The 27,744-nt window shown below is 39.3% G+C and overlaps 1 protein-coding gene across 1 annotated transcript in view; it reads right to left on the bottom strand.

Moving 5' to 3' along the window:
- EYA4 (EYA transcriptional coactivator and phosphatase 4) overlaps positions 1-27,744 on the bottom strand; it is a 3,122,134-nt gene that overhangs the window by 3,061,562 nt on the left and 32,828 nt on the right. The window lies entirely within an intron of this gene.

Genomic DNA, 27,744 nt, shown 5'->3' with positions numbered 1-27,744 from the left:
GGGGGTGAAGCTGCTGGCTTTCCTGGCTGCTTACCAAACAATCTAAAATAAGACCTAGTGGAACCACTTGTCACTTTCTTCAACCATAGCCTGGGCACTGGCTTTGTTTCAACAGAGTGTAGAATAGCAACAGTAATCCAATTACACAAAGGGGGTCCATCAACCGACCCTGGAAACTATAGACCCAAAAGCCTAACCAGCTTTATCTGCAAGGCCATGAAAAAAAATTATCATGGACCTTATCAACAAGGACATAGGCAACCTCAAAATTCTTGACCCAACCCAGTTTGGCTTTGCTAAGGATAGGTCTTGCTTATTAAACCTGGTGGACGTCTTTGAAAATGTCACCAAAGCCCTGTATGAGAGCAAATCAGTACATACCGCCTATCTTGACTTAGTCAAAGCTTTTGCCACAATCCTCCACTCAGATATAATTGAGAAACTCTCCCAAGTGGGGATTAGACCTACCTCACGAGATGGGTAGTAAACTGGCCAATAGAATGCATGCTATCAAAGTTGGGGATTCTACCTCCACCAACAGACCGGTTACCAGTGGTGTACTACAGGGATTTGTGCAGGGCCCTCTACTATTTGGAATCTACTTCTCAGAGGTGAACGTAGATGTCATGTGGCTTACCAAGTTTACAGATAACTGCAAACTAGGTGCAAACATTGAGTCCCCTAACAATGCTAGCATATTACAAAAGGGGCTAACACAGACTAATGGTTGATGCCAGAGCCACAGACTAAAGCTACAAAGCAAAAAAGTGTCTCATTATCCACTTTGGCAAAAAAGTACCCCCTGAAAATTACATTATAGATAGCACCCTTCTAAGCTCAAATACAATGGTGAGACACTTGAGAGCACAGGCTGATAGCAATATAAACTGCGATCATCATGTGTCCACAGTGGTAAGGAAAGCCTTCTATGTTATGCATGTCATATGTAAGGGCATCGCATCCAATCTAAGGATGTTATAGACCCTCTATACTCGATCCTCATCAGACCATTTATTGAGCAGAATGCTCCATTTTGCATATACCTTACCAGACACCTGCAGGAACTGGAGAGACCAGATAGTTTTTTTTTTTTAACCAAGAAAATTCAGGGCCTCCAAAGCATAGCCTACATGGAAAGACTGAGAGTCCTGTCTCTGTATTCTGTATCCAAAAGCCTGCTGAGAGGTGACCTGTGCCAAGCATACAGAGCAATCTCTGACCCTGCCCTAATGGAAAGGCTGCATGTCTGCAAATGAAATGGGAGAAGAGTCACTCGCTCCAGGGATCTCAACCTAGCCTGTGACATAAACAAAACATGCTGGACGGACAGATATGTCTCCCAGAGACTGCTGCTCCTCTGGAATAAATTCCCTCTTCACGTGAAGCAGAGCTCCTCAGTGACCCTATTTAAGCATAATCTTGATAACTGGATGGGAGACCACAAATTCACCCTGGGGATGGCACCTATGTTACTCATAGACAGGAGCAGTCCATGCTAATCATTGATTCACTCTGCTTACGATGACAATCTAACCATGGTCAACTAGAGAACAAGGATATTACATGGCTAGGCTTGTAAAGGCCCTAGGGCCATTAGCCTAGTAACCTATGAATATATGAGCCTATTATAAGGTTTATTTATCCAGTTCTTTTCAAGAAATGTGCTCTGAGATAAGCCTGTTTAAAGTAAATAAAGCATGTCTAGATAAGAATATATAAAATTTGTCTAACTGTCCTCCTTTCCACATATTTTGCAATATTTACATAGCCCTCAGAATGTACACAAATTATTTTTTCATAGTTATGACAGCCTTTAGCTTTGTATGAACCTCATGTTTTTTTTTCTTTTAGGAAGGTATGAAAAAAATCATGACTGTGCATATGACTGAATCTCTCTATACTGAAATATTCCATATCATGATAATGTTTTAATAAAGAATGTGTTTGCATCCAGAATCTTTGACAGTCTTTATATTGCATGAATTAGGAAGTAAAATATTTCCATTTCAAATGGTGACTCAAAGTCCAACCACATTTTATACCAACTGTCTGGTTGATACAACTGAAGCCTGTGGCAGATATCTTCAACAAATATCGGGCATCTGTCTCATTAAGGGATTTTACCTTACACTTGTCTTTGAGTTCCTGTGAGTTTTGGTGATGTTAATACAGCTTTGGATAGCATGCACATTATTTACTGTATTGGTGAATGCATTGTGTGATTAGGTTAACACCCAGAATTGTGAGGCTTGAAGATAGCATATGCAGTGCAAACTGACCTGGAAGGACCCAGCAATGAGTCTGATTTGGATTTCAGTATGAAATAAATAACAGTGGGGGAGCCACAGTGAGTGAATGTGTATGATGTGTGTGAGTGTCTGTTCTGTTATAATACAGCCTTCAGAAAAAGACAAAAAAAAAAACACAAAACAAAGAAACATAAATAAAAAGGGTATGACTGGCAATAAAACTACTGAAACATCAGCTGGTTTTCCAGCTTACTATATGAATAGTAAATATGTCACAAATTCCTGTCAGTATATAAAAGAATGTCATAAGCTAACTAAACTGAACCCAGACTTATGTTTCCCTGATAATGGTCCTGTGATGACCTTCCAATGGACAAGTAATCAAGGAATCTCAATCCTCACCACTGGCAAAAGTGGGGATGTTCACTGGGAGCATTAGAGGTACACACACAGTATTTCCAGATGCAGCTCTTTCCATCAAGTGCAATTTCCCTTAAGAGCACACAGAGACCACAGTCAGTCTGGAGCTGGTTTCTCCCTCTTTATCCAGATTCCCAAGAAGACTCCTCACTGGCACAGCTATAGAGTTGAGATCTCGGCTGAGTGACCAAGCCAAGACCCCAAGCACCCTCTCTGTCCAACCAGTGCTTCGCATCTCTGACCAAGTAGCTGACACACACACACACACACACACACACACACACACACACACACACACACACACATGTTGAGGTTTGATTTACATACACACGCACACACACATACAAACACACCTGGAAAAGGCTGGCACAGGTTTCCTAGCTATGCCTCCTCCTGCCCAGACTATAAAGGTAGTTATTACTGCCACCAGTCACTCATCGTCTACTTTAAGGCCCCTAACAAAGGGGTGTCCAATCTTACTGTTTAATATTAATATTAACACAAATGGTAGTTTGACCAAGGGCAAGGCTATTAGGAGTGGCCCACACAGTGCCACCAAATAAATATGCAAGTACTCTCAAAACTTAAATATCTCTACACAGATCAGCCACAATGAAAGGTTTCAATATATTCAATAATAAATAATAAAAGAACAAAACAATTTTAAATATACATATTCACAGTGACAGAGTTCAAAACGATGGGAAACATTTAAAACACTGCAGGTTAGTCTCAAATGAATAAAGAAAAATATATAAACTAAACTTCAGCATATTCCTAACTGAATCTAAGAGAATTGCTATAGCCTAAGAACTCACTAATAGAGCAAAACAGATGTGGTGAATGGATCTTCTAGTTGTTGTCAGGTCCAAAACAGAATGCAGAATGATTTGTCTCACCAAGACACTTCTCAAAATAATGTCTAAAATATTACTGCTGGGATAGCTTGCAGAATGCCATCACTTCCTGTCATCTGACCCTAACTCTCATGCAAACCCCCCATTGCTAAAAGCTGACAGCATTTAGCATCTACCTGTAAAATACATAGACAAGGACTTCTCCTCACATCTCTGGCAGATGCTGGAAGTCATAAAACAATTGCATTCCTTCATGCTGTCAAGACTAGTAATTAGTTCAACCTAATGACAATACAGAATGTTTCCTAGTACAGACATTGTGTCTCTTGCTGCATTGAAAACAGAAAGATACCATCTTTTATGGCCTAGATATAAAGTAATTTAATTTCAGTTATTTTTCTGAAGTTTGCTGGACTGAAGTTAGCCTCCTGTATTCCAGTTTCCACTGTTAAAATATATGCATTTAAAGAGATACAGTACATTTCTGTTCTCTTCCAGTAGGGCACAATGTGAATCCATTTTAAACACAAACATTTTACAAATACCTTTTCAATACACACACATCTATACAAGCAGTTTTATATACACATGACATACAGTTCTAATACATTTGTAACACAAGCATCTTATACAGCTCATTTTTATATTCACCATTGGCATATAATTATTTACAAAATTCTGGCTAGCTGGGTTGGTAGTTATCTGCTTTTGTCACAGTACTTTTGACAAAACTAAAATACTGAACCTAAGAACACAATTGGAGAAAAATGGAAAAAATAAAATCTGATTAATGACATCATTATTATGACTGGTACATAAAAACCTTCAAGAGGGAAAAGGAGTCCATAGTAAAAGGATTAAAATATACAACTGAAAGACTGTTGCAGCAAGTTAAGGAGCTTAAAAGTACAGTAAAAGCATGTAATACTGCTCCTTTATAAGTGATGATTTCAAAAGATCAGGACAGTAGTTCATAACATGGTAGTTGAAGAGGGGGAATCGGCTTCCTTTCTTCCATCTTCACCCAACTCAGCAGGTCAGGTCCCCAGAAAAGAAACCTGACTGGTTGACTATTGGAGGGAGGCAGGAATTAGCCAAGGTGCACGATAAGCTCTTAAAAACGACTTCTAGAAATATTTCTCATTAAACCAAATTGGGAGAAAATTACTGCATGTAAAGGAGGTAAAGGAGAAAGACCAAGTGACATCTATGGGAAACTTAGGGAAGCATTTTCTGCACATTATGGCATTGCAGATCCAACTGTCAGTGCTAATGCAGCTTTAAATTCTACCTTCGTGCATGGAATGTTACCAAATGTACAGGCATTAACAAAACGACAACAGTCAGTGTGGCAGGAAGAGGAGTTAGACAAGTTAATAAAAATATACAGAGCACTATATGGATCAAGTAGACAAAAAGAAAAGAGATGCAGAAGAAAAGCTTGTGCAGTTACAAATATGGAGTTTTGAAAGAAGGGACAGAGGCAGAAGTAGGCAGAGGAAGAACAAATTTTCAACAAAATCAAGCTGGAAGGGTAGCTTGTCATAAGTGTGGACATATGGGACATTGGAAAGGAGAATGCCCTAATCAGCAACAACGGTGGCAGCAGCAAGCACAGTGGAGGCAAAACCAAAATCCTTCCAATGTTTCCTTACCACCCCACCCTCAGAGTGGTAGCAAATGTCAGGAGTCACATACTGCCAACACCTGCCGGAATTGAATGAGGTAAGCATAAAAGCATTAATGCAAACAGATCAAGAAGGACCTTTTGTTAAGTTAAAAGTAGGACAAAGAGATGTTCCATTGAGACCAGTGCGACTCAATCTGTGTTGAAAATAGATGATCAGGATAAAATTCACATATCATCTGAAAAGTTGTCAGTAGTGGGTGTAAACACCCTAACTATTTTTCCTGTGAATAAACCTATTCCAGTCTCTTCCGGATCAATTAAAAATAAGCATGCTTTTTTGTTAAGTACTTCAGCTCCAGTAAACCTATTAGGTAGAGATCTGCTTTGTAAATTAGGATGTAGTATCTTTTGCACTGCAGATGGAGTTTACTTGGAGATACCAACCAAATCTAAAGAATAAGTAAATGTTGTACTAATTGTTATTGAGGAAGAAGAGGGAAAGCCATGTTTTGATGCAGACAACAGATTGCTACAATAGGTTCCTGACATTCTGTTGGCAAAACATCCTAATGCAGTAGGACTGTTAAAATCTGCTATACCTGTTAAAATATGTGTTGATCCCACAAAACTACTTCCCTGCATAACACAATACCCTTTAAAACCAGAAGCAGAGCAAGGAATCAAACCTGTAGTTGAACCTTTACTACAACAAGGAATTTTAGCAAAAAACACATAGCTGCTGTAATTACTTCAATTTATTTTCCAGTTAGTGGTGCAGAGGTTAGTGTTGTTGCCTTACAGCAAGAGGTTCTCCTGTTCAATTCTCAGCTGGGATGCCTTCTGTGCGGATTGTGCATGTCCTCCCTGGATTTGCATGGGTTTCCTCCAGATGCTCCTGTTTCTTCCAACATTCCAAAGACGTGTCTGGATCGTTTCTCCCTGGGCCTCCCCTGAAAATGGGCTCTGTCCCAGTCAGACTTTCCCAGTAAACAAATATTAAATATATAAAAAGCCAGGCAGAGATACATACAGGTTTGTACAGGATTTAAGAGCAGTTAATCAGATAGTTATCCCTTCATAACCTGGAGTGCCAAATCCAGCAACCATACTGAGTTGCATTCCACCATGAGCCACTTGTTTTTCTGTAGTAGATTTATGTTCAGCTTTCTGCTTCATTCCTATTCACCCTGACAGCCAATATTTACTTGCTTTCATGTATAAAGGAATTCAATATGCATGGCTACAAATGCCACAGTGGTTTGTTGACAGTCCCTCAACCTTTTCTCAAATTTTAAAACAGGACCTTGAAGAAACTTAAGTCCCTTGCAAATCTGCATTGGTATAACATGTATATGATTTACTTACAGCTTCAGATTCATTAACACATTGTCATCTGGATACTATACATTTATTGACTGAATTAACAAAAAAGGGACACAAAAGTATCAAAGGAAAAACTTCAGTTGTGGTCACCTAAGGTAAAATATTTAAGGCACTTAATACCGCATACTGACAGGCATCTCTTGCCTTCAAGTGTTGAAGCCATCACAAAGTACACTGCCCAGTTACTCAAAAATAGCTGCAAGCCTTTCTAGGTTTGGCTGGGTACTGTAGACAATGGGTACCAAATTATGTAGAACTTTCTAAACCTTTGACTGATATGTCAAACAAGACACACCAGAGCTGTTGCCCTGGGAAGAAAAAGAAGAAATTGCTTTTCCCTTCCTAAAACAAGCCCTTGCTACAGCTACAGCCTTACGACCAGAGATTATAAGAAGCCCTTCACTCTGTACTTTCACAAAAATACACAGCAGGGACAGTAGTTCAAAAACATTTTGATGCATTAAGACCTACTGCATATTATAGTTTATTCTTAGACTCAGGGGCTAGAGGATTACTGGCCTGCCTTTAGGCAGTAGCAGCAGCTGCACTGATGGTGGAACAATCCACGGCATTAGTCCTAGGATACAAAAAGTTAGAGGTGCATTTCCCCTTGCAGTATCTGCAGTTACTAAAATATAAGATGCAGCATTTTTCAGCTGCTAGGTTCAGTAAGTATGAGCTTTTATGTATTTCAAACCATTCAATCACTACTGAACAGTGCCATGTATTAAATCTTGCATCTCTTCTGCTCATCACAGAAGATGGTGTATCACATGACTGTACAATTTTGACTAACCATGTGCTTTCTCCTAGAGCTGGCATTAAGGATAACCCATTGTACAATGCAGAGATGGAACTATTCACAGACGGATTATGTGGAAGAGACTGAAATGGAAACCTCACTACAGGCATTGGCATATGCACTTAAAATACAGTATTGTGTCAAGAAAGACTAAAAGAGGTTACATCTGTACAAGTAGCTGAGCTTACTGCAATAATAAAAGCTTGTGAGATAGCTCAAAATACAGTTGGGAACATTTATATTGATAGCCATTATGGTTACAGAGAAGCTCATGACTTTGGAGAACTGTGGAGACGGAGGATTTTTAACATCACTGGGCAGTGAAATAAACAATGGAAAGTTTGTAAAAGATTTAATGGATGACTTTTAGTTAAAATAAAAGCAAGAAAGTACAACTACTCAGACAAAGTTGGTTATACTAAGTAAACTTGAGTAAATGCAAAACTGAAGTAAACCAGCACCACGACACTTGATAGTAGAATAAATTTATTAACTTACACTTGCTAGTATCCAAAGACTTTCACCATACAGGTTTCATCAGGCAAATAGTCAAACAGTAAAAGCAGCAGCTTTAAATATCCTAATAAGTCGACTAAAATAATGCAACTTTTATAATTAAGCATTTAAAGACACAAGCATGTACTTATGTGAAAAGCATAACATATACAATAATAAAAAATTAGAAAAAATATAATTTTATTCAGTCTTTTAATTCATTTAAAACTGGTTTCAATGTAAAATTGTCATTAAGACCAGGAGGTGGCTGTGCCTTAAAACAAATAATCTAATTTGTTCTCGAGAATTTCAGTATTGTTTTTAATGTTTTCCCCTCTAAAATGTTCATTTATTGTTTGTAGTATTAGGAAACAGAATTTGTGGGTCATGTCAGTATCCTTGATGTGCTTATAAAGTGCATTAGTTTCTATTTGTCTTCAGATATCTGACATGTGCTCACAAATTCATTCCTTTAGTTTTCTATTTGTTTTACCTGCATAGAAAGCAGTACATGACTTACATACAGACATATAAATGACATTTTTTGCGTTACATGTTCCATAAGACATAAGATAGAATGGTAGTTTAACTAGATGAGAAAAAGATTCAGTGTAAATATGCATACATTGACAGTCATGGCATTTATATGCACCTACTTTGGAAGATGCTATTTTGTTAACATATTTCTCCTGTTCTTTACAACACAAAATATTTTTAGATTAGCAAATTTCTTATAACCAAAAGTTTAATTTGTCTAGAGTAATGGCTTTAAAGCTGGGAATATATTGCATCATAAACTAATATTTCTTCATAATTTCTTGTACTTTACATGTTTTGGTGTCATAAGTGAGAACACATCTAAAACTTGCTGTAGTATTTTGTCATTAGATTGTTGTCTATGGTATTCTGATTGTTTAAACGAATAGTTTTTTCAGAAAAAAGTAGGTCTTATTAGATTTTTACTTTTCATTTGTACTTCTGTAACTAGCTTGTTAACATCTTTTTCTTTATATCTTTTTTACATTAAATCTCTAGCCAGAGCATCCAGTTGTTTATTCAGATCTTTTTTTCTAGTCTTAAGTCTTGCAACACGTGTAGGGTGATTCTCGACTATATTATTGAATATGTGAGGGGGGTGCACACTGCTTTTGTGGAGATATAGGTTTTTCTTGACCTGTTTTTTTTTTTTTAAATAAAGTTGTTTCTATCTAACCAGTAGTTCCTTTATATAATCCAATATCTAAGAAGTCTATTTGTGTAAAATGAATAGTGTATTTAAAATGTAAAAACATCAGTAGTTGAATTTAAATACAGTAAAAAAATCATTAAAAGATGTAAGCGAACCACAGAATATAAAAAAAAAAGTCATCCACAAAGTATCTGTAAAATAATAATACATTCTTAAAAGATATCATTATTAGTTTCAGACAGAACAAATTCCAACTCCCACTTATTCATAACTAAGTTGGCACAGCTATTTGCCATGAAAGTTCCCATGGCCACACCTCTACATTGTTTAAATATTTTTTCATGAAATAGAAAAACATTATTTGTTAAAACAACTTCTGTTAAAACACATATAGCATTGATCTCAGTAGATGAGAACAATGCATGTTGAGTAATAAAATCATAAAGATATTCTATACCAATTTCATTAAGTATAGATGTAAATAATGCATCTACATCTGATGTGACAAAATAGCGGTCAACAATATTATTTGTACTTGTCCATTCATAAAGTTGCTCTACGAACTGTGAAGTATCCTTAATAGTTGCTAACAAATTAAGAGCAGATTTCAGTTTATTCTCTAGCCAGAAAAAAAATGATAAATTGTGTATACTTTTATATATTATTAGTGTATATATTATGCTTTTCATACACATTTTTCAAATAAGTACATGCTTGTGTCTTTAAATGCTTAATTATAAAAGTCACATGATTTCAGACAAGACTTACTAGGATATTTAAAGCTGCTTCTTTTACTGTTTGACTATTTGACTGGTGAAGACTGATGGCGAGAGTCTTTGGATACAAACAAGTGTAAGTTAAAAAATGTATTCTACTATCGAGTGCTGTGGTGCTGGTTTACTTCATTTTTACGTTTACATGACTTATAGTTACCAAGCGTTTACATGACTTATAGTTACCAAGAAGTTGGGCTACAATTAAAGTGCAAGTTCATATAAAAAGAGAGACTCTCACTGTGAGAGGTAATCAATTAGCAGATTATACAGATAGCAAGCTGCTGGTTTGGATGTCTCTAGGAATATCTACGAAGACTGACAACCCTTGTAATTTTAAGGATTTGATTAACTTTGCAGAATGAGGCTCCAGAGATTAAGAAAAAGAGGCAAATCAATGTGGGTTGTAAAATGTAGACTGATTTATAGTGGAAACACTGTGATGACAGGGTGGTAGCACCTTTGACTGTTCTCCCCTGGTTGGTAAGAGCATATCACTTACTGAATCACATTGTTAAGCATGGACTTCTTAATATTATCCAGCATAACAGGTTTGCCCCTCTTTCTCCGTCTCTACTTAGCCATTATGTAAATAATTGTGAAATCTGCCTATCACATAACATAGCGCCTCCTGTAAAAACTATACCTTCTGCTGTGCCCCCATTTTAGATGCCTTTTGTAAATATTCCCACTGACTTTGTACAAATGAAAAAATGTGCTTTGTTTTCATGTATTCTAGTCATTGTCTGTTTTTTTTTTTTTTTTTGCATGGGTGGAAGCCTGTCGATGTGCTAAGTGTGATGCTGAGACAGTAGTGAAGAAATTGCTAAAACAATTTATTCCTAGAGTCTGAATTCCATACAGTATTAATTCAGACAGGTGTACTCTTTTTCTGCGGAAATTATTAAAAGACTGTGTTCTGTGTTTAAAATCTGTTTGCTCTTACATTGCCCCTGCTATCATCAATTACTTGGCCTTGTTGGAAGGTCTAACCAGACTCTTAAAACTAGAATTAGCACAATTTGCAATGAAACAGGGACTTAAATGGCCAGATGCCTTGCCTCTTGCTTTGATGAGTATGTGAGGAATTGTAAACACCACCTGTAAACGAAGTCCACATGAAATTCTTAAGCATCGTCCCATGAGAATGCCACCTTCCCCACCAGTGGGAAACTGTAAACGGGTATTTACTGATGAAGCTTTGCTAAACTATTGCTCAAAATTGTTTATATCTTACAGACTTTCCATAAGAGAACTCAAGAAACCCTTCCACAACCTGAGACAGCTCCCTGTCACAACTTGCAACCTGGAAATTGGGTCTACATAAAAGTATTCCAATGCTAAACTTCTTTGGAGCTACAGTGAAAGAGGCCGTATTTCATCCCAGAAACCATCTATACAGCAGTACAGTGTGCTGGCGTATTGAATTGGGTCCTCACTTCCCATTGTAAGAAAACCTGCCTGACATCCACTGAACCAGAAGATGATGATGCCACACTTCCCTCTGATGATATCACTAGGTCTCCTCTTTTTATTGCTTCCGATCAACATGAGGGAAAGTCTGTTTCTTCGAATGCTGTACCAATATGCCAGTGACTTAAATGTTTCCAACTCCTGGGTATGCGGATTTGTGCCTCATGATGCCAAAGGGGGGGGGGTATTCAAATGCTACCTGTTTCTGTCTGACAGACATATTTCAAACTGCAAATTACTATGGAAAATCAAAGCTGGCATAAGATCATAGATGGGACTACAAAATCATGCTATCAATTGGCTGCATCTGCAAGAGGTGATACTGGTTATGCCAGAAAAGGAACTGTGGGGGTGGCCTATAGCAAATGTAATTATACTCATGATGAAAATGTAATGGCAGCACTCAAATCAAAAACATATGACTGGGGAAAAGGCATGGGTACGTTGGACAATCACTATTACTGTGGAGATTGTGCCTACCCATGGTTACTAAAAAAATGGTCTGGTTGTTGTTATATGGGTCAGATGACTCCAGCTATTTTTCATTCCTTCTCTACCCTGGCTGGAAGGTTGCAAAATTAAAGAAATATACAGTCAGCTAAGCAAGCAATAGTTGGCTTCTGTCTGCAGTATGCCATACTTCATACTATGAATGAAGTAACTCACTTCTCCCTTATATTAGCCAAAATGGCTTACAAGACACCAGAAAACATCCACATGACAAATAGGGAATTGACTGAGGTTTGAGTCACAGCAGTACAAAACAGATTAGCCCTTGATTACTTACTAGCGTCAAATGTCGATGTTTGCCATTTGATTGGAAAACGGTGCTGTACTCTCATTTAGACTTTCATGATGAGCAAGAGATGATGGTTGACTTTATGAAACAACTGGCCATTAATATAACCAAAACTGGGTCTGGTTGGACCTTGCTTGGGTGGTTGGGTTGAATATTTGGAAATGTTGGTACTAGTATAATGCAAAGTTTGATCACCTTTGTCATAACTGTACTTTTCATAGCGGTTATATATTCTGTTATTAAAAATCTCCTAATATACTACTTTGTGAGAAAAAGCACACATTCTACGGTTATTATACCTGATTAAAAACATCCTCGAACTTATATGTTTAATGACCTAAATAATGACAATATAATTCAGAATTATTTGGGATTGTGATGCTGTATAGCATCAAACAGAGGGAAAACTGTAGTTGATTTTATTTTAAATTGCTGCAGTGTCTCTTATGTAACTCTTTTGACAAAGGTCAGCCTGACCATTTTAAAACATTAACAAGCAGATGGTAAATGTTTTCTTCTAATATGTAGGCATTATAAGGTTTATGTATCCAGTTCTTTGCATGATATATACTCTGAGATAAGGCTGGTTAAAGTAAATGCATAGAACATGTCGAGATAACATATCAAATGTGGTGAACTGTCCTTTCCACATATTTAGCAATATTTACTATTTCTAATCTTAAGAATGAACACACATTAATTTGATCGTAGTTAAGACAACCTTAAACTTTGTATACACTTAAGTTCGTTTTTTTTTTCTTTTAGGAAGGTATAAAAGAACTCATGACTGTGCATCTGGTTGAATCTCTCTATACTGATACATTCTGTATCATGATACTGTTTTAACAAATAATGTACTTTGCATCCAGAATCTTTGAAAGTCTTTATATTGAACTTTATAGCTGCATGAATTAGACATTTCCATTTCATATGTATGGCTCCCAGGTATGTTTACACCTCAAGCAGAATCCACAGATTTTTTTTTTCCTTTAGTAGACTGCAATTATTAGAGGTGTGATGGAAATAAAGTGATAATTGGGACAGTAGTTTTTGGGAATGTGGTTAATAGGCAGACTTTAAAAATTCCCTGTAGACTACTCTGACAGAAATTCTGGGTTAGTAAACTGGTATAACTAAGGAAATGTTTTTTTTTGAGCTGTGATACAGAGTCAGAATTGCCTAGACATAGTAAGGCCTTACTGAGTTTAATTCTGGTGGCTACCAAAAAAGCAATTACTAGAAAACAGAAATCAAAGTTTAAATCAATCATTCTAGAAGTAGTGAATATAGTAACAGAGATAAAAGAACAGGAAGTGGGATCTTTAGAAAAAGATAGGAGTAAATTACACAGGAAATATGGGAATTGTGGGAACAATACATACAGAATAATGTTCTGGAGGAGGAATGAAGTTTAAAAGAAGGCAGGGATTGAATGAGCTATGTAATGTTTGACTGATAATGACAAAAGAGAAGATTATAAGTGATGTATAATATTGCAACTGAAAATATGTCAATATGGCTTGTATTAATTTATATGAATGTAGGATTGCCTATGTCATAAGTGATACTTCAATAACTATGTTTCTTGTTTAAAATAAAAAAAAGAAACACATGAAGTCTGGATGAACAAGAATCTAGATGGCAACACCCAGATCTGCTCCGAGTTACAGCACAAAGGCACGAAAATTACAGAACCAACTGATACTGCCAACATCCTGGCAGATAGGTTCAGTGCTAACTTTACCCCCCTCTCACCCCCTAAAGGGCCCATATCTATACAGGAAAAATGCAGATTCCCTGCAATCACAACTATGCAGGTAAAAGCTGCACTCTCTAAAGCCAAAAACACAGCATCCATGGGACCAGACAACATCCCAGACTGCGTTTTACATGAACTTCAGAACGAACTGGCTCCCCACTTAAGCACCATGTTCAATAATAGCCTCGCATCAGGCTTTCTGCCCACTGAATGGCGTACAGCAACAGTTATTCCACTCCACAAAGGGGGAGCCACCACCGATCCTGAGAACTATCGACCTATTAGCCCGACGAGCCTGGTCTGCAAGGTCATGGAACTCAAACAAAGACATTGGTAACCTTCAAACTCTGGATCCTACCCAGTTCGGGTTTGTGAAAGGCAGATCATGCCTCCTGAACCTGATCGACTTCTTTGAGGCAGTCACCAAAGCCGTGGATGAGGGTAAGGTGGTTCACACAGCCTATCTTGACCTCGCCAAGGCTTTCAACACCAACCCCCATTCTGGAATTATAGATAAACTCACTAAACTAGGTATAAATCCCTACATCACAAGATGGGTTGCCAAGTTGACAGAACCCACACTGTAAAAGTTACAGACTCCAAATCTGACCTCAAAGCAGTGACAAGTGGAGTACCACAGGGTTCCGTCCTGGGACCTCTCCTGTTTGGTATCTACTTCTCTGAAGTACAGGCTAACACAGAAGGCCTCTGACTAACAGAGTTCACAGATGACTGCAAACTAGGAGCCATAGTCAAGTCCCCAAATGATGTGGACACCCCAAGGAAGGGCCTCACTGAGACATATGCCTGGTATCAGAGCCATGGCCTCAAGCTCAATGCCAAAAAGTGCAGGGTCATCCCCTTTGGTAAAAACTCTGTACCCATGAACTACCACATAGGCAGCAATCTACTTAACACCGAATGCGTGATAAGAGACCTTGGGACCCAGGTGGACAGTAGTCTCTCCTTTGATAGTCGCATCGCCACAGTAGTCACGAAGTCCTTCTACGTGGCATACCTCATCATAAATGGGTTCTCATCCAGGAAAAAAAAGAGGTCATTGTTCCCCTCTACTCATCACTCAGACACATTATAGAGTACAACGCCCCTTTTGGAATGTACCTCACAAGACATCTGCAGCAGTTGGAAAGGCCACAGAAGTACCTCACAAAGAGGATTACTGGCCTCAAACAAATGCCCTACACTGACCACCTCAAAAAACTCCAGCTTTACTCCGTAGCATATCACCTACTCCGAGGTGATCTCTGCCTAACATAAAAAGCTATGTCAAACCCAGAGCTGTTGGACATGCTACACCTAAAGAAATCCCAATCCCTCCGAACTACACACCTTGTCACCACAATAAACAGGACACGCTGGAGGGATAGATTACTGTCCCAGAGACTTCCTATACTCTGGAACAAGCTACCCATCTATGTCAAGCAAAGTTCTTCATTAGCATTCAAGAAAAATCTTGATGAGTGGATGGGAAATAGCAAATACACTCCAGGGATCACTTATGTGTCTCTGCTGGACAGTGGCACAGGAAAATAACTTTCTTGGGTGGCGTAAGCTATGGAATCTTGCTGGCTAGGCTTACATAGGCCCTTGGGCCAATAGCCTAGTACCTACCTATGAACCTATGAACAGGGACACGATGACAAGCATCTTCTTGGTCTAGTGCTGCTAGGAAACTTAAAAGAGTAAGAGGTTGTGAAGAGACATCATTCTGAATTTGGACACTATCATAAACCGGTTCAGGAAAGAAAGATCCAGAGTTGGTCTACAAAATTTTTTTTCTTTGGCAGTAGGAACATCCTTGATTAAAAATTGGAACTGGTTCTATCACTCCTTGGATCAACATGTGATGACGTACCAGTAGAAACAAAAAAGAGTATGAGGAATGACCCTTTGGAAAGGAGGAATTTCCTCACACTGCCATCTGTAACCTTGATGAACAATCTTCAGAACCCATTTTTCTAAAAGTATCTGTTGCCAAAGAGAAAACTGGAGATTCAGACTTTCTGGAAGAAAAACAGGCCCAGAGTGGAAGGGGTTCACAAGGACTCTTGAATAGTCTTAGAGTGTTCTTCCTTTTGGGTGGTTAGCAACTTCCTTTTGGAACAACCTTGCCATTTTTTCATAAATGTCCGTTTACCTTATTTTGTTGAGACTCTTTGTTCTGTTTATAACCAAACCTGGATGACGAGACTGAAAATCCCTTGGAGAATTTGGAAAAAGAAGACTGAAAAACCTTAGGGATTCCCTGCATCAGCTTGCCCCTTTTTTCATACGTTTTGATCGCCTCTGCAGCCAAACACTAAATGTCTATTCAAGGGAGAATTTAAAAATCTCATTTTTACCATCAAGTAGGAGGTTCTGAGAGTGCAACTATGCAAACCTTTTCAAAGCAGTACCAGTGGCCATAGCCCTGTAAAACTTATCAAGAGAGTCTTATGCACACTGTACACAATGAGTACTGACCTGTGCAATACAAGAAATTAAGTTATTTACAGCTAACATTTCCTCAAGAGAAGAAACTGCGAATAAAACTTTCACAAACTGTCAAAACAAGCTTTAACATAGGAGCCTGACATTTAAAAATTCCAAAAATCAAGGTTGCAAACATATATACTTTTCCCCTTACACATCAATAATTTCCCTATCCTTATCAGAAAGAATGTGATTGGAATTAACTAAGTGCTTAGTTAATTCCAATCACAGATTTCACTGCTGCTAAGTGCTTAGCAGCAGTGAAATCAACTAAAGCTATAACTGCTGCGTTAGGTTTAGGAATAATGTTTGAAAAAATTAAGAGAATGTCGATCTTTATACATCCTATCTGTCTTATTAGGGGTGGCTGTTGACAGGAAAATTGCAGGCAGTCACTGTCACTGGAAGAAGGACCAGCAGTGGGGCCAGTGGTCTGTTCCACTGTCAAGCCAAAAATGGTGACCCTTTCCTGGGGAAGACAAGACAAAGATTGCTGATTAACACTACCAGTCTACAAAAGTTAATTTACTGATAGAGGAATAAGAAAGGCTATAGGATAGCAACTCACACAAATATTGTAGAACCAGAGAACAACTAGCCCTGAATAGGTGTTAGTTACATTGCTGACAGCAACTAGAAAACTTTTCCATTTCCTAATGTATGATTTTCTAATAGTAGGCTTTCTTGCCCCCATTAGTACCTGCTGCATTTTGACAGAAAAACACAGAAAAAGCACTTTAAAACACTATGTCAGTCACACAAAAGTAAAACAAACAATTATTTCTTTACACAAAGAATGTATTTAGTTATTTTATACCACTTTTAATCTTGCAGTAAAAAATTAGCACTCTGTTTAAAAGTACGTTACAGTCTTGAGACTGTCTGTTAAAACACAACACTCCTAGCTTTAAAATAAACTTTCCTGAAGAGGAAAGTAATAAAACATCAACAAAATTAAGGAAATTAAAGTTTTTTTCCCCAAAGGCTACTTATCTGCCCAGCAAAAGAAAGCACAAGCCGATGATCAATCCTCAGCTGGAAGAGTTCCTCAATGATACCCGAGTGGGGGATTGTGTCAAATGCCTTGGCTAAGTCAAGATAGGCAGTATGTACTGTTTTGCCTTCATCCTGGCCTTTGCTGACATTCTCAAATAAGTCCACCACATTCAAGCACACCTCTAAAAACAAGTTTTAAACTGGAGACAAATTAGAAAACAGTTTATTTCATATAAGACCTTTTGTCTGCAGGTAAGGATGGAACAAAATCAAACTGTATGCACACTGTAAAACAAATTTCCACATAAAGCGTTGATAATTTAACATTTTAAAGGCTAGATTATTAGAGAGAGATGTCCTTTTGCCATGAATATCTAATCATTTTGCCCTCTATTAGGGGGCATGAAATTTGATGAAGCCAATGACTTTTTATATGAACAGGAAGCTGGATCAGCAATCAAATGAGAAGAGAGAACTGTTACATCCAAAGAGACACTATAGTTTCTCTGAGCATTTTAAAGAAATACTGTAACAGATATTGGTATCCGCGGTGGTGGTGCTGCGGTAGTGTTGTCGCCTCACAGCAAGACGTTGTCCGTTCGATTCTCAGCTAGAGCATCTTCTGTGGAGACATGCGTGAATGGGCGTACCTTCGTTGAAGGTTGTGCGTTAGTGCCAGCAACTCAGCACATAAAAATCAACTGCCAATCATTAGCGGACAGGAGTTCCGCTGTGGCGACCCCTAACTGGGAAAAGCTGAAAGACACAACAACTATAACAGATATTGGTATCCTGTAGGATGTTTTATAAGAGAGAGGGGGGAGTGTCACAGAATGGGGCATCTCATCCTCTTTTTGGTCATATACCCTGCCTAGCTGTGTAGTAGTTCCTGACTGCTAAATTGTGATGATTTTTTTGCAAGCAATCATCTGAGGAAAGGTGAACACTTGCTTGGACTTATGCTCAGGTTTACCTTCCGAAGAATTAGAGTGACTGGACTCGGTGCCAACTAGGAAATAACCATTGTCTTCACAGGAAATAACCATTGTCTTCATTAGATTTCTTATCACTCTATGAAACAACACAGCCACCAAAATAAGCCGTCTACAAAACAATCTTAGCCGAGGAAACCACATCTGTCTTATAAACAGCTACATTTCTGATTATCAGCTGTATGATGAAGTTTCCGTTTCTTTTTCTCGTGAACTTCACTACTAGATAAAATATCTAGGGAGAGAATATTACATCTGACAAAGAGTCTCTTATCCAAGACCACTACAGCCCCTAAAGGGTTTGGTTTTCCCATACTTGCTGAGGTAATGAAAAAGCCCTAGGGGATGTACCTAATCCCCATTCTACAGTGGCAGGCAAAGCTAAACTAGAAGGAGACGGGGCAAAGGGTATGTATTCTGAGGGCCAAGCGGTTGTCACAACAAAAATCAATAACCATAGACTGAGGGATATTTTTATTTTGTTTTTTCATTTTAGATGCAACTGGATTTGATGGGGGGAGTACCAGTTTTAGGATCCATCAATTTTGGGGAGAGAACACCAGTCAAAACAATAAAATGACAGTACTGCATAATGTATCACAATAAACACTTTGTTTCTAGCAATAAGTATGTCCCCAAACAACCAAGCTCTGCCAAACTGTACTCCTACTCCTCTTCATCATCAACCCATAGGTGTCTATGTACATCTAAAAACTGTGATGTGTACTCTCCCTTACTCGATAAATTAGGAAAGAAGGCTGATGAATTGTTTGCGACTTGATACTGGATTCAGACATTACTAGGTCATAAAGTAACTCCATCTTTGTGAAAAAACAATGTAAGGAGATTTGAATGAGAGAGCCTGGAGTTCAGAAATTCTCCTTGCAGTAGTAATTGCTACTAGAAATGCTGTTTTCCAAGACAAAATTTTGAAATCATTTTTAGCTTAAGATTCAAAAGGTTCAAACCCTGAAGCACTACTATTGAATTCCATGGAGAAGCTGGACCTTTCACTGGGGACCTAAGTAAGAAGGTGCTTTTTAAGAAAGGCCTTGCACAATTTAGATGAAGCTAAGGAAAAAGCTTTTTCTTCCGAATGAAAAATTGATACCGCTACTAAATGAACTTTAATTATAGAGAAACTAGCACCTTCTTGGAAAATAGAGTCTAAGAATTTTAGAACTGAACAGGAGCAGTGAAAGGATCAATTTCTTTACTAAGAGCCCAACTGAGAATCATTTCCATTTACTCTTGTAGAAGCTTTCTGGGAAGATAAACATATATGTCTAACCAGGGAGGAAAGCCTGGGCTATCTAGCTGTTAGAGAAACTGGAAAAAAAAACGTGGTTAGTTTGAGGTTCAGAATATTGGGATATTTTATCCCCAAGGGATGCAAGAGGAGGTCTGGATTATCATGGTGGTTATTGAAGATGAGACCAAAGGCAGGGGAAACCACACTTGGTGAGGCCAAAAGGGGGCATTGAGGATATCTGAACTCTTCAAATGATGTGTTTTCTGTAAGAATATTGGAATCAGAGGTAATGGGGGTAGGCATAGAGTAGAACAGAGGGCCGAAATGTGCACTAGAGCACCTCTTGGTGACTCCCTGTTGGGGGGGGGGGGGGCAAAAAAGTTGCTGCACTTGTTAATGTAGGGAGATGCAAAGAGATTGCAGCAAGGTGGGCCCCAACAACAGAAAATACTCTCCGCCATTGACTGAGATTCCACTCATGAGATAAGAAAATGGACCTGCTGAGTTTGTATGCTAGAACTCTAGATTTCCCTGGAACATGCACTTCTATTAGAAAGTGGCTGGAGGAGATCGCCAACTGCTACACTCTCACAGCCTCTCAACAGAGGGGTAAGATCCGGTTTCCCCCTTGTTTGTTGATGTACCAGACCACAGACATGTTGTTAGTTTGGCTAACAATAGTTCCCAAAGGGAGAAAATCTTGAAATGACTGCAGTGCTAACTGGACCAGTCTCATCTCCAGGACCACTTGCATTGGACCGTCCATCCAAAGAACTGCCCCACCCACTCCAGTTGGAAGCTGTCTGTGGTCACTGGAGGAAACAGAATAAAAAGACAGCCCAAGTAAATGTCATCTGACTGAAACTGCCAATGAAGATGATTTCTGCATACCCGAGTAAGCTTAACTGGAAAGGATAGAGGATGTTGCAGCCAAAACTACTCAACAGTTAAACTCTATTGGAAAATACACATATAGAAATGTGTCATATGAATTAAGACTATGGCAGCTACCATTGAACCTAGAGCCTGAAGTACAAGTCTGGATGGAGATGCAGGATAAAGCAGAATTTGCTGTACCTGGAACTTGATTGTATTGATACAATGTGTAGGCAGAGCAGCAATTTTATTTACTGTATTCAGCTGGGCACCAGTGAACTCCAGGCTCTTTAATGGTTGTAGTTTGAATTCGGGAATTTTGACTGCAATGCCTAGTGTTTGACATAGCTGGAGCAAATAGTCCTTGGACAGGTCTAAAATATGATTGGTTGGGGAGTTCGGGAGACAGTCGTCTAAATATGCAAACGATTGGAATCCCAGCAGTCTTAGGTGAGCTGCTACTACTGCCATACACTTGTTAAAATGCCCTGGGGGATGTTGTGACACCTAATGGTAGGGCTCTGAACTGGCAGTGACTGGCTCCAAACTGAAAACGCAGATATCTTTTAAAGTGCCTGTTCATCTTGATGTGATGTTACCTCTCCTGAAGATCAAATAAGCACAACCAATCATTCTTGTGCAAAAAAGGCAGGATGAATTGAACCATGACCATTCAGAGTTTTGCCTTCTTCACAAATTGGTTCAAACTGTTTAGATCCAAAATTGGTCTCAGGTCCCCCTGTCTTCTTTGGCACTAAAGAGAACCTTGAGTAAGTTCTGAATCCTCTGTGGTCTGATGGAGCCTCCTGGAAGACTCTTTTGTCATACATTTATAGGAGATTATTAGGGTATAGACCAGGAGGTCATTTTAAGCCTAGCCATTTCATCCCAATATAATACCATAGAAACTGGTGTAAAGGGGTATAGAGACAAGCCAACCTACTGCCTCCAGAGGTGGGTGTTGGGCACCCCCTTCAGGACTGCTGAAGGGATCCATCCAAAAAATTAATCTTGGAAACCCTGGTTTTGCAAGCCTCCTCTGCCATGAGGATGGCGTCTTCCATTCAAACTCCCCTTTGCCTCTGCAGCAGTTGTCCCACACATGATCATTGGAAAGATCCCTGGAATTTTCAGGACCACATTTTCTTGGCCCCTCTTTTACTCTGTAAAAAAGATTATTGAGGGGTAGAAAAGTGAATCCCTATGGCAGACAGAGCCTTTTGCTCCTGTTTACTGTGGGAGAATGTTTCTTCAATAGAAGGGCCAAACATTTCCATCAAAAGAAGAATTTACGAAAGAAGACTTAAAAAGCTCTGCAAAGTCACATAGCTGCATCCAAGCATGTCTCCTTACATCAATGCCTGAACTGGTAGCCAGTGAGGTACCCTCTGCAGCACGAGGTATTAACGTCATGGACGGACTGGAACTGGATAAAAGAGTGGTCGGTTGTGAAGATCTTTTATAGTCCTACAAAGACATGGATGCTGAGAGTGATTGTACATTTGTGTAGCTCCTTGGTCAAATCCCTTAGCAGTCTTGTAAAGTGCACTAAACTTGGGGACCTCAAGGCAAAGGTTGCTGAAGCAAATATGCACAAATTTGTCCAACTCCCTCAACTCCTTATTAGGGGGATGGACAAAGGAGATCTGCTCAGCTAGATCCTTTTTTGTGGCTGCCACTACAACCAAAGCATCAACAGGGACTCCTTTGCTCCAATGGGGTCTGCCCTGCAGTGCCAGAATCTTGTCATGATGACAAGGGATTGGTTTGACAAGTCCAGTTCCTTCCATGCCCACAAAGAGACTAGATCAGAAAGCTCATCAGCCAGGGGAGTCACCCAAGACATAGATGGGCTGGAACCAAAACCTTCCAAAGTACTGACTCGTCTGGGGAGGGAGTATCTGAGGACCATCCACCTTTCTGCTTAAAAATCTCTGGAATGTCTCCAAATGAGACATCAGGGGAAGTTCTTTTAAGGAGACTGTTTGGATGCTAGTTAGCACCGGCTGTCCCTATGCAGTAGATTTGAAGAAGTGAATCAGAGCTGGGACCCGTAGGGGGAATAGATGTAGAATCCAAAGATGAAAGCGAGATCAGCGCTCTTGGAGAAGAGAAAACCCTCTCCACTACTTTGAAGGCAAACGTGCCTGGAGAAGCCATGACCGGCCACACTGGAGCCAAAACTTTTGAAGCAGTCAAGCCTTGACTGTGTCCCAGCACCTGCCTTGAGGAGGAGGAAGCCAGACTTGAGCTACCTAGCTCCGAGGAGCAAGGACAGCTCCAACATCAGAGTAGAGCCTTGTCCCCCAGATCGGACACTGATGCTTCTGCTTTTGGACTTACCCCGATCTGAAGGGATAGGAGCGTAACCAGTCAGGGAAACTGTCAGTCAAAAACCTAACCATCTTCAGCTTAAACAACTCTCTTGGGACTCTTGGATCTGCGGGCTCTGAAGCCACATGGGATGTGGTGGGGAGGCTCATGGATCTAAATGAGAGAGAGAGAGAGAGAGAGAGAGAGAGAGAGAGAAAATCTGCATCCATGTGAGATGGAGCAAAATGAGATCTGAGGTATTATGGGCTAGCTGGCTCATTATGGGTAGAGGGAGGTGCTCGAGAGTTGGATCTGTAAGTCTGAGATATGCAGCCGAGCTGGATTTGAGAACATATCCATAACACATAGATTGAAAAAAAATGAGAAGAACAATATAAGACCCATATTTTCTTATAAGAGAGTAAAATATCCATAGTACATTCAAATAACTTAATTCACAGTAAAATAATGATCCAATGTTAAAATTATACAGAGCAAAGTCATACATATAGTAAATAAGGTATAAACACCAAGATAAACAAGTTTTGCAGTAATTTCCTGTCAAAAGATGAAATAAAACTAGAGCACAGCAAAGACAGTCCTTTAGTATCTTACAAGACAAACACACAGGCGCACACACACTGCACTTCTGAGAGAAATACTGAAAGTTTTCTCAGAAACAGTAAACACTCAAGTTATGTACTCACCATAACTATGCATCTGTGTTGTCTGTTTTCATCCTTTATCAATTGATGGGTCTTAGATCTGACTTCAGCCAGTTCTAAAGACTTGAATCTGTAGCTCAAGCTCTTCCCCCTACCCATAATCCTCCTCAGTAGTAGCATTACTTCAGATCAAGTTTTCCCTCATTATTCAACAGTGTGTATACAAATGGCTATTATATAGAAACAATATATAAAATAATATATTAAGGAGAGAAAAGCTGGAGGTCATTAATCAGTCAAGCAAGATATTTAGTCTTCAGGCCAAACTAGTAGCCTTGGAAATTACAAAAGAATTGTGAAAGAGGAAGGGGGGATGGAGGGAGTCTGAGGAAGAACAGAAACAGACAACACAGGTGCATAGTTGTGGCGAGTATTTTTCATCCATTCCTCAACTGATGGGCAGAGTCCCCAGCTACAGAAAACTCAGGGTGGTCTTCAAGGAAGGATATTCTGGAGCACAGTGGAGCCAAATGTTGCTCTGCTTCTAAATAAGATGTCCAACTAGTAGAGAGCAACACAGCTATGTGAGTTAGACCAAGTAGAAACCTCATGAATGTTATCTGTAGAAATGTTACACTAGAAAGCAGAGGATGTGGCCACTGCTCTGATGGAATGAAATTTAGGATGTCTGGGAAGTATCAATTCATTTTTATTTATTTATTTTTTTTATTTTTTATTTTTTGTATACAAAATAAATGCAGGCAATAAGACTCTTGGCTAAAGTCACCTTTGAGACAGATTTTCCTAATTTGGCTTTGGAAAAGAAAATTAATAGTTGATCTATTTCCTGAAATCTTTTGTTCTGTAGATATACAATGGAAGTAGACTGTGCACATCTAAATGGTGAAGCATGTAGTCTCCTTCATTAGAAAAATTTGGAAAGAAAACAGGAAGGTCGATCAATTTCTGAAGCAACCTTAGGTACAAAGGAAGGATTTGTGCAGACACAGACCATATCCTTATGAAAAATTAGATATGGTGATTTAGATGAGAAGGCCTGGAGTTCTTGTACTCAACTGGCTGAAGTGATTGCAACTAGAAAAATAGATTTGCCATGATAATAATTTTAAATGACAATGGCCGCTGGCTTGAAAGGAGGTTGAGTCAAGGCTTATAGAAGAAAAATTAGATCCTACTGTGGGATAGGATCTTTGATGGGGGGGGGTGTCAGAGTAAGAAAGTACCTTTAAGAAAGGCTTTACACAATCTGGAGGAAGCTAAAGAAGACTGGTTGTGTACGATAAGAAAATTTAAGATAGTTGCAAGATGAATCTTAACAGTTGAATAATTAGCACCATTGTTAAAAATCAAAGCAAGGAAATCCAGAATTGCTGGAGTGGGTGATGAGGTGTCTATTTGTCTCTGCACCACCCAAAAGGACAACCTTTTCCATTTATTCTTATACACCTTTCACACAGAATCCTTCTGAGAAGATGCAAGAATGTGTTTGACTGAGGATGAAAACTTGGACTGTCTAGCCATCACTGGATGGGGAGAAACCATGTAGTAGTTTGAGGGTCTAAATATCTGGATGCTTTGTTCTTTATGGGTGAGAGAGCAGATCCTGGGTTTGATTTAACACCCAATGGGGTGTACAAGATAATACCACAGAAACAGGAACCATACTTGTCAAGGCCAGAAAGGAGCAATGAGGATTACTCTGCACTTCCAGTACAATGCTTTTGAAGGATATTTGGGATCATAGGAACAGCAGGAAAAGTGTATAGAGTCCCAGGGCTAATCATGGACTAGAGGATCTCTCCATGACTCAGGGTGAAGTACCTCTGCACTTGGAGTTGAGTGGAGAAGCAAAGAGATCACAGCACGGTTGATCCCACTGAATGAAAATTGTTGTTGCCACCACAGGATTGAGAGACTACTCAGGACGTACCGATATGGACCTGATCAATGTTTCTGCTAGAACTCTGGACTACCTGGAATATGCATTGCCAAAAGAAAGTGGCTGGAAGAGATTGCTCACTGATAATGTTTCTTGACATAGGGGTAGGACTTGGTTCACCCTGCTTATTGATGTACCAGACAACTGACATAGTCTGTTTGAATGTCAATCATACCCAGGGGGACAGCATCTTGAAAAGCATGCAATGCTAATAGGACTACTCTCATTTCCATGATACTGATGTGAAAATTAGCCTCCTGATTGGACCAAGTGACTTGGACTGTCCTTCCCAAGAAATGCCCCCCCACCCTAGTTAGGAGTTGTCTGTGGTCACTGTGCCTATGGGTGAAGGAAGGATAAAAGGGCCACCCTGAGAAACTTCTCTTGCAGTGATCTACCAGGAAATGTGCTCTTTGCAAATTCACATAATACATATTGGAAAAGAGAGAGGATGATGTATGATAGACCACTGTCAGTGTCCACTGAAGTATTTTCATGTAATATTTTGCTATTGGTATTAGACTTATGGAAGCTGCCACGGATCCTAGAAGTTGCAAAACCAACCTTGCTGCCGGGGAAGGATGAGACAGTAACTGGGATGCTTGAGCTTGTAATGTGTTTATCCTTGAATGAGAGAGACTTGTGATTTGCATGACAATGTTCAGATGAGCAACAATGGCCAATAAACTCCAGGACTTGAATGGGGAAAAGTTGAGATTTTGGAGTAGTTCACTGTAATGCCGAGTTGGAGACATAGTTGGAGCAAGTAGTCCCTTGCTTGAATCAGAAGTCTGTTGGTGGAGGCAGAGAGGAGCCAGTCATTAACATGTGGAAACACCCAGAATTATAGCAGCCTCAAGTGAGCTGTGACCACTGCCTGAACTTGGTGAACACTCTGAGGGATGTGGTGAGACCAAACAGCAGAGCTCTGAAATGATAATGCCAGTCTCCCAAGCAGGAAGTGAAGGAATCTCTTGGACTGCCTTTTTAGGTGATAGATCTCCAAGATGCATACTATCAAGCACATCCAAGAGTGTTTGATACACTGGTTAAAACTGCTAAAATCCATGATGCATCTCAGGACCCCATTTTTCATTGCCACTAAAAAGAGCCTTGAATATGTCCCAAATTATTACTGGACAGAAGGAACCATCTGAATTAACTCTTTTTTCCAGCAATTTTAATTTCTATGACTGCTGCTTTTCTCTGACTGGGTGCAACATCTAGAAGTTTTGTAGAATGATCAGGGGCAGTACAGAAAAGGGTATATAACAACTTCTGGATATGATCCTCTGTACCCAAGTGTCTTTGGTGATGGCTATCCAGATTTCTGGGTCGAGAGATAAGCACCCCCCTACTGCCCCCAGAGTGCAGCAATCAGGCAAACTTTCGATAGTGCTGTTAGGGCTTATCAGAGAAAGGACCTCTGAAGCCCTGGTTTTGCAGGCCTCCTCTACCATGAGAGTGATGTCTACCATCGGAGTTCCCCCCTCTGCTGCAAGGGGACTTGTCTCCATAGAAGTCCTGGGAAAAGCCTCATGATTTCTGGACCCACATTTTCTTGCCTTCCTGTTCACCTCTAGTCATGGTTTCTTTAAATATGGGACCAAATACGGTAGATCCATCAAAGTGGTGTTGATAAAAGATGACTTGAAAGTCTCTGCAGTCACAGAGGCACATCCACGTGTGCCATCTCAAGGTTATTCCTGAGCCTGCAGCTCTTGAAGCACCTTCTGTGGTATGTGAAATAGGACTCATAGAAGCATTTCATAGGCACTGTAGGGTGGCCAGTTGCATAAAAATACATCTTCTTGTCCTCTGTAGACATGGACCCAGAGAGGGCAGTGGAAAACTCTTTAATCAAATCCCTCTAAAACCTTGTGACTTGTGTCAAATAATACAGCAATCTAAGGGCAAAGGTCACCGACTCATAAATGTGCTTCTCAAACCTGTCCAATGCCCTCAACTCTCTGCTGAAAGTGGGTTCTTTAGAAAAGGGAAGGAGCAAATTCCATATAAAAAAATGGAAATTATGGGAACAATACATGTGGAATAATGCATAGGGTGAGGCATGAGGTTTAAGGGAAGGCAGGAATTAATCAATGTATGTAATGCCGAATTTACACTAAATATACAAAATACTATATGTGGTGTATAATGTTTGCAATTGGGAATGTTTTAATATGGTTTGTTGTCTTTTATGTAAATGTATGTCTAACTATATCTTAACTTATAATAAATGTGTTAAAAAAAGAATTACAGTAAACCCTGACAAAAATACAACATTAAAATACACAATTTTAAATAAACATGAAAATAGAAAAAGAATAACAACTATAACAATAAAATGAGAAGAAAGGGCCGCCCC

Source organism: Protopterus annectens, chromosome 1.part1, assembly GCF_019279795.1.
Source record: "Protopterus annectens isolate FY-2018-M chromosome 1.part1, PAN1.0, whole genome shotgun sequence".
Taxonomy (NCBI): Eukaryota; Metazoa; Chordata; order Ceratodontiformes; family Protopteridae; genus Protopterus; species Protopterus annectens.
Note: the sequence above shows the minus strand (reverse complement) of the source record. Positions and strands in the feature narration are given on the sequence as shown.